The following is a 12,852-nucleotide window of genomic DNA, read 5'->3' as shown; positions in this document are numbered from 1 at the left end:
CGTGTGCTCTTAGCGCTAATTGGTGGGACGACGCCGGACAATGTGTCGATTGACTGGTTCCTTACCCCTGATCTCCAGACCAACCCCCGGACGCGACGTAATGCGATGGTGTGGCTCTTGGGCCACACCATTTTCACGATCTATGACCTTTCCCTTACCACTGCTGTCTCTTTCATGGAGTACCTGTGGAGCCAACATCACCTGGCGGAATCTGCCCGAACTTACACCACTACCTTTGCCAGATTTTTAAGAGTCGCAATGGTTCATGGTTACCAAAGGGTATTCCAGGCCGACTAAGGCGCCTCTTCCAGGCCTTGCCTGTGTCTCCCCTGGAACTCTGTCACCCGAATTGTCACATTTCCCTTGACTTGCCTATGCCTTCGAGTGGTCGTTGGCCCTCTAGGCATCCCTCGAATGGCCTATTCTTCGTTACTCCTGGACTGATAATCGGACACATGAGCAATTGTGTGCACTCTGTTTGGAATAGTATTAAGAAATTGGAAACCACGTAATACACCTTAGAGAATCCTTATTTCGTTACTTCTCTGGGCGATGGAATTATCTCGCCAATTTCGTTTTCAGTTGTGTGTGCTGCCGTCCCTGTTTTATTTGCCTTCATTTCTTTCTTTATTTCGTTCTTTATATTTTTCTTTCTTTCTTTAATTCCTTGCCTCACACCTGCAGGTCCAGGTGTCTTTCAGAGTAGTGTGTCGTCGCTCCCTGAGGCATAGCGGAGTGTGCCTCTGTTTATGTTTAGTTCATGACCATTAGACTTGCACCTGTCAGCACACTACTTTAAGTGCAGTGACGACACTAGAGGATGGCGGCAATTTGGAGCGGGAAAGGTTGGGCTATAGGGGAGGTAGGATGCCCAAAAAAAAAAAAAGTGTAAAAAAAATAAAAATAAAAAAAACAAAAATAAAAAAAATGAAGTATAACTGAGGTGCGATTATTGCTAGTTGAAAAGTTTTACCAATACCCCGCCAGAGAGATGTGAAATACCGACTCTGTGGCAATTTTTGGCAGCTCCTCAGGGGGTGTAAGTCTCATGGAAACAATGCTTCAAGCTGTGTTTATCTGTGAACACATTCTGCACTTGTGGAAGTGTTTGGCTGATGGTTGTTAGGGACCATGTAAACAGACTAGGCTGTGTTCACTGATGAATTGTGTACATGTCTTTGACAGCTGGTGAGAAACATTCTCCTCAGTGTAAGATGTTGTGCAACTGCTATGTGTGAATAAAGATGCCAATGTGGACAGTTGAAATGTGGTTCTGTCCAGTGGCAATTCTTGCTCCATAGCATACTAGTGGTACACACATGCAGTGGTTACTGATAAATGTAGGATTTGACAAAACTTCTGTCAGAATTTAGTGGAGGAGACTAGGGCAGCACAGTGAGAGTTGGTGAGTGTGTGGGAGGCCAGTGTTGTACTTAAATCATTTCCACAGCACTGCCAGTGTTATAATTTGTGTTTGTGTCCTGATCATTATATGGATGTTTGATCCTTTTTGGACACTGCTGTGTGTACACCTTGATAATTAGAACTTATGACCATGGAACTGCTGTTGATAATATTGGGCAATGAGTTTGTTGACTTGAGATGATTGATGTGTTAGGCTGCACAGTGCCTAGTAAGGGCACTCACATTGAATACAGTATCCTATGTGGTGTGTGTTACATGGGACAGGAAGAACTGTAATGTTGTGCAAGGCTTTGCCTCATTTTGAGAATACATACATGTGCTGTAGTGTGCAGAGCAGAGTGATTGAAAGAAAGGTAAGTGCTTGTAGCTATTTGTATGGTAGCTAATGCAGTCCCTGGTGTTGAGGTTTTGTTGAACCTTTATGTAGCTTACATGTTTCATCTAAAGGCTACTGGTGGTAAATCTCCTTCATGCAGTGATTGTGCAGTAGAATTTGGTTGGCTGCAGCCATGGCATTCACATTTTGAACAGTGTTATTAGTGCATTTCTTGGTGTATTCCTTGAACTGTGGATTTACTGTTCAAATGTGACAGATAATACAGTGTGATAGTTTAAATGGGATGGTGAGCTTAATGATGGTCCAGTGTGCTATGAGAATGTATTGCATGTGGAATACTGAAGAGAGGGAACAAATGCTTGTGGGGTAAATTTTGTGATTGTATCTGTGAATATAAACCAAGGAATGCAATGAATAACACAGTGGTAGAGCAAGTGTAGGTGAGAACTGTAGCAGGAGTGGTGCATTTTTTGAGAGCAGAAGTAGTTGGCTTGTGATGGCTCATTCTTTGTGTCTCTTCATTTGAGAATATGACTGTTCCTATACGCAAGGTGAGCAAAATTTGCTGCCTACCATAGCACAAATGGACCCATAGAAAATGTCTTATTGTTTGGATCTGTTATGAATGGTTGGCACTCGAGATACTATTTAGCACACATTCAGATATTTTAATTTTTGTCAGGCAATATATTAGCTGGGGCCAACGAGACAGCAGGCGGGTTTTCTATGATTGTTCTGGGGCAAGAACATAAATGGCAGAGGAGCCCAAAACATACATTTTTCTGCAGGTTGTTTGGCGCAATGTGGAATAAGTGTGTATCTTGTATATTTAAGACTGCAGAATGTGTTCCCAGCGCTATGAAGCAATTTACTGACTGAATTCTAGTTGTACTTTCCTGCAAGGTAAACTCATTTCAACAACTTAACCCAGCCACATGAGAGGATTTGTAAATCTCATTTCATTGTGTTTCCAGGGTGCCTAATCTGTTACACGAATATTTCACCCATCGACATTAATCAATTTCACGGCATGATTCGAGTAAAACTAGCGTTCTACTGCTCAGTACGTCAAACAGCTTTTGCTGACAAGTGTATGGTTTGTTAAGTTAATGTAAATGCAGTTGGCAGTTTTCTTGGTGTCTAGTACTAACCAGCGGCCACAAAATAACAAAATCTAACGATGAGTCTTAATGGGTGTGCCGGTATTTGCTAAATGAGGTTGTGCTACTTTCGTCTGTGGGGGGGGCTAGGCGAGTGAGCAGTAGCGCGCCTGTCGGTCAAGGGGAGAACTACTGTGCAATTTTGAGTGTTTAAGATGGCGGTAAGTGGGCGTGTAAGCAACTATTAGACACAAGGAGCAAAGAACAGAGAGTCTGCCACTAATAAAATGTGTTTTACTGTTTTTTTTCTGTATATTTCTGTATTTGTTTCCCCCAAAGGAACTTGAGTAGTGTAAGGTAATACTGATAGGTAGCGATGATGCAAGTACCTGTAGGTGCTTGGAACGAACGTCAGGTATAAATAGCAGTGCCAGGCGCAAGGTAGTTACATCTCCGGCGGTACACCGAAAGGTTACCGCCCTTCGATAGTGCACTTCGCGCTAATCGAAGTGTTAGGGGTTCCAGGTGCCAGCCAGCCAGCCCGCAGCAGCAGCAGCAGCAGCAGCAGCAGCAGCAGTTCGCGGTCCCGGCCTGCAGCAGTGGCCAGCCAGCCAGCCAGCCAGCCAGCCAGCCAGCCTGCCTGCCAGCCCTCCGGTGGCAGCAGCAGTCCAGCCAGCAGCAGCAGTCCAGCCAGCAGCAGCAGTCCAGCCAGCAGCAGCAGCAGCAGCAGCCGCCGCCGCCGCCGCCGCCCCGGCCCCGTCCGCGGCAGCAGCGTCCCTGCCTCTCGCCGTCGCCGTCGCCGTCCGTCCGTCCGCCGTCCGTCCGCCGTCCGTCCGCCGTCCGTCCGCCGTCCGTCCGCCGTCTCCCAGTGTGTGTCCTGTCCTTTTAGTGCTGTGTTTTTTCTTTCTTCTTCTTCTTGTCGTCATGTCCGCCCCCACCACCACCGTCACTACTACCACCACCGCCATCGTGTATACGTCCCCTTCCGCCGCCTCCACCACAATCACTTGGTGTGCCCAGTCCCATCCCCCTCCTTCCATCCCTCCCCTCCTCTCTATCCCTTCGCCCTCGCTATTTGTCGCCCCCTCTCCCGCTTCCTCCTCTCGTTCTGATCCCTTCCCCCCACTCCCCCAGCCTGTCACTGCAGCTCCGGCTAGGGTGGTGGCCCGTCGGGCCACTGCCCACGCCCAGCTCTCCCCGTCGCCATTGCCATCGCCATCGCCACCGCCGTCATCATCATCATCGTCGCCATCGCCATCACTGCCACATTCGCCTGCACCGTCACAGTCACTTCCTCTGGCGCCGACTGCTGCGTCCGTGCCGGGACCTGTCCCTTCCCACCACCTCCCCATCGTTCCCGTCCCTCCTGTCACCACCCGCCCATCTGCCGCTGTCAAACGCCCTAGTGGCGCCTCCACTTCCTCTACTCCTAAAAAGGCTCCACCCCGCCCCCCATCCCCACCCCAACATGCCATGAACGTCTCCCCACCAGGCCCCGCTCCCTCCTCCTCCTCCTCCTCCTCCCCACCCGGTCTCTACAAATATCTCCTGTCCCGTCCCGATCCTTCCTTCCTCGAGGCCCGGAATCTCTCCCTCCTCCTCCGCCAACATTTCCCAGGCGCCCCCATCTCTCTCCTTACTCCCAGACGGGATTCTGTTCTTATCTCCTCCCCCAGCCCGACCCTCCATACTGACATCCTCTCCCGCCTCCCCATCACCCGTTTTGGTCCTCACGCCTCCCTCACCCCTGCTCCCTCCCCATCTCCTACCCGCCAACCCCAACCCCCGCGTCGCCCGCCGATCCTCACCGCCGTGATCACTCGGCTTAGTCCGTCGATCACGGAGGAGGAGGTGCTGGCGGAGCTGAAGGCCCATCCCACCCTGGAGGTGCGGGCGGTCCGCCGCATCTTCAACGCAACCGGCCCCACCCGCCTTATGCGGGTTTTTTCTGAGGACGCCCCCCTCCATTGACCGTCTCCTGAAGGAGGGTGCCCTCCTCTTCAATCAGCGGTACAAGGTCGACCCCTCCCGTTCCCCCCCTCAATCCCTGCGCTGCCAGAGATGTCTGCGCTACAATGCACATCCAACAGCAGAGTGCCGCGAGGCCCCAACCTGCCCGCATTGTCGGCAAGCGCACTTCCTCCGGCAGTGCCCCAACCTCCAATCCCCTCCCTCCTGTAATACCTGCAGCCTCCCCCACCCCACCTACTCGCAAAAGTGTAAAGCCCGACCCCCTCCCGCCACTCCTGAACTCACCGTCCCTGTCCGTCCCCTGGACGCCCCCACCCCTCCTGGCAATTCCCTTCGTCCCCCCCCCCCACTGCTGAGGACATCATCAGGTTCCTCACCATTGTCCTCCAAAACGTCCATCCCTTTCAGCGCCCCCACACCTTACAACAGATCTCCCTCGCCGCCCGTTCCATATTCCACCTTAAAATGTACGCCACCTTTTCCAATAACCAGGCCCATTTCACCTTCTCCCGCCTTGACACCCTCGTATAAGTCCTTATCATGGCGCGACAGCATCGTATCCTTTTCAACAATATCCGCTCCCTTCCCGCCAACAAGAACCTCTTCCTGCACACCCTTGCTACCCACCGTGTGGATGCCTTCCTCCTTAATGAAACCTTCCTCCAACCCCACCACTCCATCCACACCTCCCCCTATCTCCTCCACCGCTCCGATAATCCCCTCCCAGTTGCGCGTGGCGGAGTTGCCATTGGCCACCACCGCCAGATCCCCGTTCGGCTCCAACCTCTCCTTCCCGACCCCACCGAACACCTGATCCTTAGTCTCTTCTTCCCCGGCCTTACCATTACCTGTGCCACCATCTATGTCCGCCCCAACGCCCCTCTTCCTTTCGACTTCCTCTCCCACATCGACCGTACCTTCTCCTCCTATGTGATCGCCGCCGACCTCAACATCCATAGTCGCTCCGCTGCCCAGTTACGGCGGTGGCATCGGTTCCTCTCCTCCCTTCAAGGCGACCTCATCCCCATCCCCCAGCACACCCGTCCCGAATCCAACTCCACTCCCGATGTTATTCTCTCCTCCCCCAACCTCCTTGGTCGCATTACGGTGGATGTCCTGGAGCCTATTGGTAGCGACCATCTCCCTGTCCTCCTCACCGTTTCAGACGGCCGTCACCCCCGCCCCGACCCTCGTCATGACCCTCCCCCTAAGTACATCCATGACTATTCCCGTGCCAACTGGAATGCCTACCGGGATACCCTCTCCACTCAGGTCGATAGCCACCCTCTCGCCTACCGCCGTCCCGATGATGTCACCCATGCCGTCTCCTTTCTCCAGCAGACCTTGTCTGAGGCCGTGGAGGCCCACGTCCCTACTGTTGCCATCCACCCCCACCGTCCTACCTTACCGCCACAGGCCGTCCTCCTCCTCCGTGAATCCCGTCGTCTCTACCGTGCCTTCCTCCGCACGCGTGACCCGGACACACTACGACGCCACCGGCAACTACAGCGACACATTCGAAATTTGCTCGCGGCTAAGAAACGCCGGGACTGGCGACAGACATGCACCCGTTTAAATGCTACCCTCCCTATACACTCGTCCAAGTTCTGGACCGCCTTCCGTCGCCTTACCGGAACCAAACCCTCCCCCTACTATCCTCTTCTCCACGATGATCACCCCTTCCCTGACGCCCTTAGTAAGGCCAATCACTTTGCCTCCTACCTGTCCGATGTGTTTTCCATCCCTGATGATCCCCAGTTCGATTACTCCCTCTTCCCAGATATCCGCGATCGAACTGACACCTCTGTCCCTCCCCTCGCTCCTGGTTTCCAGTACTTGGACAACATTCCACACACGGAACTTAATGCCCCCATCACTACACAGGATCTCATTACTACACTCCGCACCAAACGCAACACCGCTCCTGGTCACGATCGTGTCACCTACCGTCACCTTCGTGAAGCTCCTGTCTCTTTTCTCTCCACCCTGGCCAGGCTCTACAATGTAGTCCTGTCCACTGGTTACTACCCCGACCTGTGGAAAACCTCCCGTATCCTCATGTTCCTCAAACCTGGCAAACCGCCGTCCGCCGTTTCCTCCTACCGTCCCATCAGCCTTACCTCGGTCTTCAGCAAGGTCCTGGAATCTATCCTCACCCGCCGCATCCACCAGCATCTCCGCCAGCACCGCCTCCTCCCCGTTACCCAGTGTGGCTTTCGGCCGTCCTTCTCTTCCGACGATCTTCTCCTTCACCTCACTCATCTCCTTTCCGAACAGCTCAATTCCCGTCGCTCCGCAATCTTCCTCTCTCTTGACCTCGAACGCGCATATGACCGCGTATGGCATTCCGGTCTCCTCTTCAAGCTCCAAACCTTCGCCCTTCCCATTAACTACGTTCGTCTGATCGGTTCCTTTCTCTCCCGCCGTCCTTCCCATGTCACCATCCATAACACCGATTCCTACACCTTTTTCCCCTCCGCCGGTGTGCCCCAAGGCTCCGTCCTCTCCCCCCTTCTGTACTTGTTGTACACGGCGGACATGCCGCCGCCGTCACCCCCCGTCCGACTTCTCCAGTTTGCCGATGACACCGCCTTCCTTGCCCTTGCCCCCACCCTGCGACGCTCCCAACACCTTCTCCAGTCCCATCTTGACCGGTTCACCGCTTGGTGCAACCAGTGGTTGCTCAAGGTCAATCCTTCCAAAACCCAGGCGATCATTGTAGGCAAAACCACTCCCTCCTTCCGCCTCCTTGATTTTTATCTCACCGTTTATGGCCGTCCCATCGCTCTCACCCCCACCCTTAAGTACCTTGGCGTCACCCTCGACCGCCGCCTCTCCTGGACTCCCCATCTCCAGACAATCCAAGCCAAGGCACGTTCCCGACTCCGTCTCCTCAAGCTCCTTTCCGGCCGAACGTGGGGTCTGGACCCCTCCACCATCCTCCACACCTATCAGTCCCTCATCCGCCCTATCCTCTGTTACGCCCATCCCGCCTGGATCTCCGCCCCCCCTTCCTTTTATAAATCCCTCCAAATCCTTGAACGCCATGCTCTCCGCCTTGCCTATCGCATCCGTCTCCCTTCCCCCACGCGGATCCTGTATGACCTTATCCCCTTCCCCCACCTCCTCCTCTTCCTCGAAAGGATACGAATCCTATACACCTCCCGTAAACTCGATCCTCCTCACCCGCTCGTCTCCCCGATCCTCTCCCACCCCCGCCCGCTGCCGCGCCTGTACTCCCATGTCCCACCTGGTCTCCATCTCTCCACCCTCCATACCCTCTCCCAAGGTGGCTTCCGCCAGCTCCCCCTCCCTGATGATGTCCTCCTCCCCTGCATCTACCCCTCCTATCAACTTTGATCCTTCCCCCCCCTCCTGTGTCCTTTCCTTTCGGCACCCTCCCTCCCCCCTTTCCCTTCCCTTCTCTTTCCTTTCCCCCTCCCTCCTACCCTCACCTCCGGGCTTCCCCTCCCCCTTCCTCCCTCCCCCTCTCTCCTTTGCCCGTGGCATCTCTGCTCTCCCCTCTCCCATCTCCCCTTCCTCCTCCTCCACCCCCCTCTTGGCAGGTCCCCGGACTCGTACACGCTCAGTGAACATTCGCGCGCCGGAGACCATCGCCACCAGTGTTCAGTGTGTGTGCATCGTTTTGTGTTTCGTGCAGTTCCGACTCAACTGTTCACATGTGCCGTCGCCGTTCGCCGTGTTTTGTGCGCCATGTTCCAAGTGTTAGTGTTTTTTTTCGTCCAACGTGAACGGCTTCTTGTCTCTTGTTTTTTTTTTTTGTATCTCCATGTTTTTGCCCGCCGTCTTTTTTGTATATCACCGCTCTATCATGTTTATTGTGCAACTAAAGGCTGAAGAGCAGCGAACCATGCTGCTGCCAGCCCACCTGTATAGGTGTTTAAATTACAATAAAGGAAAAAAAAAGCAAGGTAGTTAATCTTTGCGCAGTGGCAATATCGTAACCAATGAAGTATAACTGAGGTGCGATTATTGCTAGTTGAAAACTTTTACCAATACCCCGCCAGAGAGACGTGAAATACCGACTCTGTGGCAATTTTTGGCAGCTCCTCAGGGGGTGTAAGTCTCATGGAAACAATGCTTCAAGCTGTGTTTATCTGTGAACACATTCTGCACTTGTGGAAGTGTTTGGCTGATGGTTGTTAGGGACCATGTAAACAGACTAGGCTGTGTTCACTGATGAATTGTGTACATGTCTTTGACAGCTGGTGAGAAACATTCTCCTCAGTGTAAGATGTGGTGCAACTGCTATGTGTGAATAAAGATGCCAATGTGGTTCTGTCCAGTGGCAATTCTTGCTCCATAGCATACTAGTGGTACACACATGCAGTGGTTACTGATAAATGTAGGATTTGACAAAACTTCTGTCAGAATTTAGTGGAGGAGACTAGGGCAGCACAGTGAGAGTTGGTGAGTGTGTGGGAGGCCAGTGTTGTACTTAAATCATTTTCACAGCACTGCCAGTGTTATAATTTGTGTTTGTGTCCTGATCATTATATGGATGTTTGATCCTTTTTGGACACTGCTGTGTGTACACCTTGATAATTAGAACTTATGACCATGGAACTGCTGTTGATAATATTGGGCAATGAGTTTGTTGACTTGAGATGATTGATGTGTTAGGCTGCACAGTGCCTAGTAAGGGCACTCACATTGAATACAGTATCCTATGTGGTGTGTGTTACATGGGACAGGAAGAACTGTAATGTTAAGCAAGGCTTTGCCTCATTTTGAGAATACATACATGTGCTGTAGTGTGCAGAGCAGAGTGATTGAAAGAAAGGTAAGTGCTTGTAGCTATTTGTATGGTAGCTAATGCAGTCCCTGGTGTTGAGGTTTTGTTGAACCTTTATGTAGCTTACATGTTTCATCTAAAGGCTACTGGTGGTAAATCTCCTTCATGCAGTGATTGTGCAGTAGAATTTGGTTGGCTGCAGCCTGTGATATTATTGGATTTCAGACATTTTGCATATGAGAAAAGGATAGCCATCGAGCTGCAGTTTGTAATGATAATAAGCATGACAACGCGAGAGTAAAGAAACGAAATCTGTTTATAACGTGCGCCTACACCAAGACGCGCGGCCAGCGCTTAAAAGGTACTTTTAAATACTATGACTCGCTGGGCGCAGATATTTAAAATCATTGCCGCAGCGCTTGATAGCAAGAAGCTGCGAAACAGAAGAAAGAACAATTTATCATTTGTTAGGAAAATTCTAGAGTCTATATAGTTGGTTGTACTTCTGGTCGCCGATATGTTAACATGTACTTCATTACCTTTGATGCTTGGTTGCCGACTTGTTAAGACGTGTTGGGTAGCACCGCTACAAGTTATATTTCTTTTGGTGTGAAAAACCACGTTCTCACCAAGAAAACAAAAACGCTTTTGTAAATTTTGTGACGATAAAAAATACTTACGCGCACGCCAGGACATTTAATTTTTACAAAATATCACACATACAGAAGCAGCGATTGTTGGACTGCTCCATGTACGAGAAAAACAAAAATGTAAGTTTTGTATACATTGTAAATTTGTTAATGTTTATAGTTTAACGCCTTTGTTCTTTACGAATATATTGAAGCTTCACTATACAGAAAATCTATGCTTATTCTTTTCTTTAAATCAACCACAAATAATGTTTATGTTTAAATGAACTTTGTTACAGGTTCGCTCTTTATCGCGGTGTGTCGATTGTATTTGGGAGACCATTAACGTGTTCAATTTACGATCTGACAACTTTTTTTACAAAATTTCACTGTTTTGCATTCATTTCCAATTTTTTTTTATTATTCAAATAGGTCCCTTAGGTAATTTCATTGAAGAGTCTGATTGCGTGAAAGCAATCCGGGTTAAGAGGTCATTTGAGAAACTATTTTCACGCAATCAATCCGTACGTCTCCTAAACACAATCGAGAACCGACGCATCATCGATCATTCATTAATTTTTCTCTTTTTCCAAGTCGTACCAAGAAACGGCCAAGGAGAACTGCCGTGAGTACGCAATCTAGTGTTAAAAGGTTGCATTCTTTATCTTGTCGGCAAACATTGCCATGAATTATCAACATCAATGTTATATTTGGTTAAATGTTAAAAGTCAAAAAACCTTTTAACGCTAGATGTGGCGCCCGAACAGGGACTCGACTAAAAAACTAATTTGTTTTTTTTATTTTCATTCTACCATCTGGAGAAAATTGGAAGCTAAAACCAGTGATAAAAAAAAGGACGCATATGCAGAAAATCGCAGCAAGAATCCACAACAGCAATAAATAGCAGCGCGCAAGACAACTAATGTGAGTACGATTTTTCATTACGTTTGAAGCTTTGCGTACCGAGCATTCAGTCGGCTCGTGACATTCACTCTTTACGTTTTTTTCCTTTTCCTCAAGCAATTTAATTTCCAAATTTCTGTTTCTTTTTTTTATTAGACCCGCCTCTATCACATCATTTCGCTTACAATAGTTAGAAATAGTTAGCAAGAATTTCCATTGTTGTGCATTTTAGTAAATCACAATGGCCGCCAGTTTCAGTGCTCTATAAGTGTTTTTCATTTATTTTATCTCTCTCGTTGCCATATTGGCATTTTCGTGTGTCAGAGTTTCAAATGTTTATAACGCGGAAGCAATATATGTGAAATCAGGACGCGAAATCCTTGGCGCACCTGACAAGTGAAAATCATAATTTAAAAAAAAATTATCTTTTCTAGCTCGTGCAGTGTAACTACTTTAAATTTACGATGGCTGATGAGCAACCAAGGCAACTTAGACCGCGCGCGGGTGTAAACAAACCTGAATCTCGTAGTGAGGGAACAACAGACGACGAAGCGACACGTGAGCTGTCGGCGCCACAGACCGCGTCGCAGTCACATGAATGCTCGCTGTCAGATATACTAAAATTGTTTGCTGATATGAAAACCAGTTTTGAAGCAAACATGGGTAATCTTGACACTCGAATGGCACAGTTAACAAACCAAAGTGACAATATTGAAACGCAAATCAGTCAGTTAGCAAACCAAAGTGACACCAGGTTCAACAGTTTAGAATCAAGGGTAGAGGACACTCAAGTGCGAATGAACAATATAAATTCTGTTATTACCGACATCCAAGCACAAATCAAAAAATCGAATGACACCATGGAGGAAAAAATTAAAGCCATTACCACTGCTTACGCAAGCGAGCTAAACGCAAGCGTGCACGCAAAAATTGATAGTGTTCTTTCGATGGTGGAATCCGCCGAGACCAATATTGGTAGCAAGTTCATAGATATGCAGGCCCAAATAGATGTGTGTAAATCAACTGCGAGTGACTCTTTGAAACATTACAGTGATGTTTCAAAGAGAGTAAGCCAATTGACAGAAAGTGTCAACCACGTTGGCGAGCGAGTCGAAGACCTTGCTCAGCAAATATCCGATGTCAATATTGACAAAAAGATCGCAGATGTCAACACCGGTATAAGCAATACACTTAATAGGGAATTTGAAGAGTGGATGCAATCCAAAGAACAGTACATTGTCAGCAAGGTACACGCTGAACTAAAGGGTACGGTTAAATCTACTACAGCAGAAACCTTAACCGCTCCCGGTACTTCTGGTGACACTTTAACCAGTGAATTAGGTGAAATCAGACGAGCATTTAGCCACGATCTTCCGGAATGGAAACGTCAGCTAAGCAATGATATAGATCAACTAAAACGACAAGTTACGGAATTGCAAGGTGACAATCAAAGTGAGTATTCGCTACCGCCAGAACACGATAATCGTCAATATCCCGAGTGTCAGGTACAATTCTCACCAACAGTAAATAATACGCGTGGCGAAAATTCTACGTCACGTAGTCATGCCGATCAACTAACACTCGTTGAACTAATGCGAGACGAGAGTGTGCTAAAACACAGAGTTTTTCAGCCTTTTATACCTGAAAAACGAAATATACATCCCATGGTATTTCTAAAATCATTCACAGGTGCTTTTCCGGAATCATGGAACGACAGGCAGCGGATACAGT

The 12,852-nt window shown here is 49.1% G+C and overlaps 1 non-coding gene and 1 pseudogene across 1 annotated transcript; both read left to right on the top strand.

The window, feature by feature from the left end:
- Positions 1-913: 913 nt before the first annotated feature.
- Positions 914-1,038, top strand: LOC126107075 (U4 spliceosomal RNA; annotated as a pseudogene).
- A 7,734-nt stretch (positions 1,039-8,772) lies between these two features.
- On the top strand, positions 8,773-8,912 carry LOC126107054 (U4 spliceosomal RNA). The gene has a single exon (XR_007523477.1). It is a non-coding gene; the product is annotated as a U4 spliceosomal RNA (small nuclear RNA).
- Positions 8,913-12,852: the final 3,940 nt, after the last annotated feature.

This window comes from Schistocerca cancellata, chromosome 10, assembly GCF_023864275.1.
Source record: "Schistocerca cancellata isolate TAMUIC-IGC-003103 chromosome 10, iqSchCanc2.1, whole genome shotgun sequence".
In the NCBI taxonomy this organism is placed as follows: domain Eukaryota; kingdom Metazoa; phylum Arthropoda; class Insecta; order Orthoptera; family Acrididae; genus Schistocerca; species Schistocerca cancellata.
This window is presented reverse-complemented; position numbering and strand designations above follow the sequence as displayed.